The sequence below is a fragment of the Penaeus vannamei genome, chromosome 28, assembly GCF_042767895.1.
Source record: "Penaeus vannamei isolate JL-2024 chromosome 28, ASM4276789v1, whole genome shotgun sequence".
NCBI lineage: Eukaryota > Metazoa > Arthropoda > Malacostraca > Decapoda > Penaeidae > Penaeus > Penaeus vannamei.
Genome location: NC_091576.1, coordinates 8,504,417 through 8,511,916, shown reverse-complemented (window position 1 = coordinate 8,511,916; position 7,500 = coordinate 8,504,417).

Below are 7,500 nucleotides of genomic sequence, written 5' to 3'. Positions count from 1 at the left end.
ACTGAAGTTGAAGGCAGAGAGACGTTCTCCTAGGTTGATTGGCAACAAATCATTATAAGAAGTGATGTTGATAAGGAAACGGTAAGCGTCGGTGATAGCATCTACTATAACATATTCAGTTTCTTTTATCTCACCAATACTTTTTACCAAATAAGTCAGAGAACGCAGCTCTTTTTCAATGTCATTCTTATCATTATTTAAAATTCTAGACGTTCTGCTATATATGGCATACATATGCATGTTTCCAGAATATCTGTGTGACGTGGTCTTCAAATATGCGAGATTATTTCTAATGGCAATCAGATCTACTACTTGATTCCCATATAACTGTATTATCCTTCTAAGAAGTGTAGTCATTGGTAACAGATCCATTACCTGATGCCTGGAAATTGTGTACAAATTGTTTTTTACTTTTATAATCTGCATATTTATTTCAATTGCCTCTCTTATGATATGGGTCATGCTGTTATTACCCATGTCAATATCATGGGGAATGTTACCCAACATATCTCTAGCAATCCTTGCCACGCTTTCCCAGACATTTTCTCTTATTAGCGACTCTAGCATAGTAACTCTATCCTGAATAACCAAGAGAAGTTCTGATATTTGCTCATCTCTTGTAGCATTCCTAGCATCTTGGCACACAGACAAAAGTGAAGAGATATTGCTTTGCACCATTTGTAGATCAGTTTCTAGAAGGTCTTTAATTCCATTTCCAAGAATTCTGATCAACTCATCAATCCCTTCTTTGAAAATCACATTGTCTGTTGATGTCACTTGGTTAGCACAGAGGGATAGGTAAGTACTAAGCTGTGAGAAAAACTGATAATTAGTTCTAAATTCATAGTATTCCCTGACTTCGTGAATTTCAACCACAACCCTTTTAAGGGCCGCTGTGATGCTGTCTCTGGTAATAAGTAAAATGACCTTTAAGTTTTCCAATTCTGGAATTGAGGTAGATCCAACAAGGATCTTACCTATTAATGATAGTTCTGCGAGAAATTGTTCACATACTATTATTTCATGTTGCTCAATCTTGCCAAACGACCATTTTTCAAATATAGTTATTGAGTCCTTAACAATCTTCCTTAGTGCAATAGAAAGACTTGAATTAATCCCTGCACTGCCATCAAAGGATAGACTTATCTGATTTGTCACTTGTATGAATGTTTCTATGACAACCTGACTTCTAGTATATATGTATTGATCTCGCATGGTGACTGAATTACCAATTGTATCTCTTACATTTTCTTGTAATAAATCTTGCAAGGTGATGTCAGATTTTATTAAGAATAACTGCCAGATGTGGAAGTTCGAAATTAATGTCTCATCAAGTATCCTGAACTTGTCAATCTGTTGGAATTTCTTCCAAAATAGGTATATGGCCTCTTTGGTAACAGAAGATCGTGATAGAGTAAAGTCAATTATCATGTCAGTAATGGCTCTAAAGTTCTCGATATCATTGCTACTGGTTTCACTGAATTCACTTCCTTCAGTTACCTCTATATTCTGAACAATTAAAGTAGCTTTGCCAACAACCGAAGAAGCTTCTTGGATCGTCAGAACAGTTGCACTTGCTTCAGCATATGAAGACATCTTTTCCAATGTGTCATTAATAATAGTCTTAGTTTGATAAATGAGTTCCATTAATTCCTGAAGAACGAGGATGTTGATTGTTCTGTTTACTAGCAAATCTATGCCACGAATGTAAGTGGCCAATACTTTAAGAGAATCAAAGTGGATATTGTCTGCATTAAGTAAAGTGGCCTGAAGCAAAATACTCATTTCAGTCAACTCTTTCACTTCTTGCTCATTTCCCTCAATTTGGCCTCCTTGAGATTCCATAGCACTGATTAGAGTTTGAACACTGTCCTGGGCTCTGGTTAAAAGGAAATGATATTCACCAAGAACATAATACTGTTGAGATATCTGCTTAATTTCTTCAAATCTAGATGACATGATATGATTCGATTCAATTTCAGTAATAAGTAACGACTGGGAAATAATCGCTACCCGAAAACGCTCCATTGTTGTGCCTAAAATAGTTGTAAGTTCTGTGGTATTAATGTCAAGATCTGTGGTTTCACCAGTGAAAATGGACGCACTTAACTCGTAAGAAGTAACTCTGAGATTAGTAAGTAAATTCCCTGGAAGTTCATAAATATTATCAATAGTATTTAATATATTCTGCAAGTCACTAAGGGTAGATGTTATTTGTACTGTGGCTTTTCCTTTTTTGGCAATAGAATTTATGATTTCCTCGTTTGAGGCGAAATGGCGTATACTCTCTTGCAAGGCAGAATATATTTCTGTTATCTGCACAGATGATTCAATGGCCTGCACTGAAGCACTTATTTTTGCTGCCACAGAACTCAACACTGTTAATGACCTTATAAGGAAGTTCTGCGACTCCATTTTGATGGCTATATTATCAGTTTGCATGAACTCAGTGACAAGCTTGGTAATTGTCAGAACTTCAGAGCTTAGGAAATCAATATCACCAGATGCCCATTTCTGCATGATATCCATGATGATAAATATTGATTCAGTTGTATCTACCTTATTGTCTGTTGTTGAATTCTTCATATCTACTTCACCAACTTCATACACATAATTTTCTATCCTTTTCGTAAATCGAAAGAGCAAGCTCTGAATATCTCTGATTTCCATGACTGACTCCAAGGATGACATACTCTTCTTTATTTGTTTATCAGTAAGTATATATTGTTCCAAAATGTCTAATGTCTCTTTTAAATACGTAATGCTAGTTCCCTTAGACACCGAAATACTTGAAACATTATATGAAAGTAAAACTTTGCTAAAATCTTCTGGAACGAGTCTCCAGTCATGCGAAAATGATAGAAGATAATTGTACAGTTCTGTAATTATCAAATTATCCTCATAGAATGAGACATTTCCTAAATCCAGTTGCATTTTTGATAGTTCTGATGATAAAGAAATCACTGCTACTCGAGCTGAATCAAAAGAAGAGATCAATATTTGTATATTTTCGAGATTTTTCCGATATTGCAAATGAGTTGATATTCTGTAGTTAAGAAGAGCAAGCTGACTTGAAATCTTAGACAGGTAAGCAGTTTTTAAATTACGTTGACTGATAGCCTCTAACATGTTCTCCAGTTCAGAATTTACCATGTGTATTTCTAAGGCTGTAACAGACATGATATCAATTGAGCTTAACATCAGGCTGAAGCGAGTCACTTCACTAACTTCAATAAATTCATCTGTAGATATTTTACCAAGTATAGACGTTGAATGATAGGCGCGCTTCAGTACATTGTTTGCAGCACTCATGTATATAATTTCTCTCTCCCTCTTTAGCATCTTGCTGATATCCTCGACTCTTTTGGTCACTGCCCGGAGCTGTTCCTTTACAGCAACTGCAACACTTTCTAAATCTTCAACAAAGATAATACCAGCATCTTGTTTGATCAGCAATAAAATCCTCACAAATTCTTTGAGAAAAACAACTTCTCCCTGCATGTAAGTCCTTGTATGTTGCATAAAGTGTAAAATTTCATTCAGAGAAGGAATAGCTAGAGTTACACCTGATGGTTTAGATATCAAGAATATCTGTCCGAGAATGTCTTCCATTTCCCTGAGCAAAAATTCAGATTCTTTAAGATACACCATTTCTCTGGTCTTCAAATTGATTGTATATGACCTTGATATGATCAAGTGCATGGAAAATTTTGCTGATTTAGCAGTTTGTAGCAAAGCACTCAGGCCCCTTATTCGTGTATTATTAGTTTTGCTAATATTTGCAAGAATCATCAAAGAATTTCTTAAGGTTTGGACAAATTCATCAGAGGATTTTGAATCAAAATTTTGTAAATTCATAGAAAGTTCCTCAAAAACAGGGTTACTTAGATAATCCCCTGTGCCCTGTATATTTTGCAGAGATTCGAAAAGACGTACAGTTTCTGTCATAAGTACTAGAATTTGTTTTTGCTTATATACTTCAAGGGAATACTGAACATTAAAGGAGCCTTCAATAATACTAATTTCAAAGGATTTTTCGATGTCTGCAATAGCTTCTGTTACTACTTCTAGATTTGTTATCTTCATTCCAGGTTTAAACAAGTGGAGGTTCTGTTTAATTTTATATAGCTGTTCCTCAAATGCAATTCTATAATACAAAAGTTCTTCGTTGGAACCGAATGCCTTGCCAACCAATATGATAAGGGATAGAATCTCCTCAATTACGGTAACCTCTATTGGTTCTGTATCAGAAGTGGGCTCCCCTGTAGTAAGGGTGATGTTCTTGAGAATAAATAGCATTTCAGAGATGACAACTTTTAACTTTTGATTTTCTCTCAGTTCCTCTTCACTCTCAGATTCAGACTGGAATATTTGTATTTCAGTCGATAGTTGAGATAAAACCGTATTTGTCAGTTTTGCCAATTGTGTCATACCTCTGACATTAGCTCTCTTTGCTTGAATCAACTTGAGCTCGTGCAAACTTTTAGTGAGTATCATGAGTATTTCTTTAGTTATGTAAAATGCATTAGAATCAGAATTGAACAGGTTTTTCATGAGGTTATTGAGGATCACATTTTCCTCACTCAGATCTGTTTCAGGGCCTACCTCACTTGTTATATTTTCTATCAAGTTTACAATATTCACTAGAATATTTTTGCTATCCATGAAGGTCTCCAGCATTAGCTTCTTTTCGATTCTTGATTCGAGGATAGATCTCATAGTAGATATTGAGTTAGTGGCATTAGTTATGGCAGAAAATATTAGACTCACTACATCGGCATTTCCAACAAACTCTGCTCCAATAATAACTATATTATTATAGATTTCTTTTAGTCGCAGAATCTTTTCTTCATCGAAAGACGATATATCTCCACTGAGCAGTCCAATCATTTCATACATCCTCCCATCTGGCATATGCCTATCTTTTACTTCATCAGAAATACTTATCATTGTAGCATTTATTTTCCTCATGGTATCTTCTAAGCGGTTTAAATTGTCTTTCATTACATCTATCTCAATAACTGCTGAAAACATATTTTTGCTGCCTCTAAATTCTTCGAGTTTGCTAGATGCAATGGCTTTCATTTCTATTATGCCAGCTATGTCGGTGCCTACAATTTCTGATTCTTTTATTGATCTAAGCTTTTCTACCAGCTCTTGCAGCTTTCCAACTTGTTTCATGTTCAGAGATTCTGTCGATATGGACATCATAAATCTTATGATCTTATAAACATTGTTAATAATTCGTTTTTCAGTTGCAAGTCCACTGATGGCTGTAAAGTCATTAGCAATAAATATGATTCTCTGTAAAACAGATATCCCTTTGGATGAAGCAGTCAGCTTATCAAGACGCTTTATGGTCGAGAGAGTGTGTGACAATTCTTCGTCTAATCTTATCTGCATCATCTCAATAACGGACACCGCATTCTCGAGGCCAGACTGTGTCTCCTCTGCAATGGTGTTGCTGCCTTTCAACAGATTCAGTTGAACTTCAAGTTGTGATACAATTCCCTGTGTAATTTCAGATGCAGACTTGATTTCTTCAAGGAATTTCGTAAACCCTTTTATTATTTCATCATCTAAAATATTTACGTCTTCTACTGATCCATCATCTGTGACAAATCCTTCAAAAATACGTTTGATATCCGCTAGGACTGATGTTGCCTTACTCAGAGTATCGGCAGTTAAGCGCTTTTCTGACGTGAATGTCATTTCACTTAGAGTTATTTCAACTGTTTTCTTAGATGTTCCAATTTTTTCAATTATTAATTTGAGCTGTGCTATGTTTATGCTAGGTTCATCATACAAAGAGTATAGATCTTCAGAGAAAAACTTAAGACTGCTTCTCTTGTCCGAGGTAATATCTCCATAAAACAAATCTTCCAGGAAATAAGAAAGTTCCGTCAACAATTCTGATTCGGACGACTCGCTAGAAATGTCTTTGGCAGCAAAGAACTCCATGATACTCAGTAATTCATTTTCGATCGTGGAGAGTATACTAATGGCTTCAGTCAATGTTGATATTTGTGCGAGTATTTCATCGGTTGCTTCGAGATCAGAAATTTCCTCATTTAGTCTTGCAATAGAATCTTCAATTTCCACTTGCAATCGGAAAATGCCTATTATCTCTTGGCCTTCAGAAGTAGACTCTTTAATGGTCTCTAAATTTTCAAGTATATTTTCTAATGTGATGAGAGTTTCATCCGTAAAAGTTGAGCTGTACAATCTTTGTACAAAAGTTATCATGGAGCTTATATCAATATCTCTGTCATCAGTAGAAGTAATTTCACCTATGGTTGCTATAATTGTAGCTACTTCAGCTTTAATTCTCTCCAGCACGTTAATGACAGATATAGTTTTGGTTTTGACATCTGCTTTTCTGTTTCCTTGCTCGTTAAGCAGTTTTGTAGTTGAGATTTTTGCCTCCTGAGCAGCACTCAAAAGATCTATAAGGTTTCCGATACCTTCGTTTGGTCCAAGTTCTTCCACCTTTGCTTTAACTTTAGAGAAAACAGCAAGCATATTCAAAGTCTCTTCTTCTGTAATCAAACCTGCATTCAGAGTTATCCTTTTTAAGAAATCAGTCAATTTATCCACGTCGTCGTCCATTACACCGAGAAGCTGGGATGGTTCAAGGGACTGAATGAATGATTCGGTCTCTTGTGTTATGGCATTTATAACACTATCTACTGAAGTTATTTGAACCATAAATTCAGCTTTCGAGTAAGCAGATTCTAGTTTACTCACCTGCAGACTTACAGTATACTCCGTCTGGATTGCAAGATTAATAAGATCATCAGTGTTAACAAGCCTTTTTTTACTTGTTTTTATCTCATCTAAATACTGGACGAATTCCAAAATGACTTCAACGGCGTTTGTAACGGAAGTTATATTTGAACTTATTTGTTCCATAGCTTCAGAGAAGTTCAAAGTGAATGTAGAATTAGTGGATTCCTCTGTAAAGTTGTTTATTTCCTTCAAGGAAGAAATGATAACTTGAAGGTAATATTGTAAGCTTGTTCCTAAATTCAGTTCCTTACTAAATCCATCAATACCTTCTTCAAGTGTAATACTCTTGTCAATTTTCTCACTTATATCTCTGGACAGAGAAAGAAGGGTGCTGATATTGTACGTATAGCCAGTAATGATAGTTGATTCACTGCTTTGAAGGAGCATACTTTTAATGTCAATTTTGTATGCTTCAAGAATATCTATATCTTCAGTAATTATGATTTCTGTTTGTAAAGCTTGAAGATGTTTTGCATAATTGTCAACTACAGTTGTTTTCAAAAACACCTCAGGTTCTTCAGTATTATTGTTCTTTGCTTTCTGCAAAAGGTGAATATTTTCTTCAATCAATGACTGTACTATAAGCAGGGTACTCAGTTTGCTGGATCCAAGTTCACCTCTGTTTACAAACACCTGAAGGGTGTCTTTGATTTGGTTAACTTGGCTAATTATTTCTTCGAGATTTACGACTTCTATAACTTCCCCACTTTC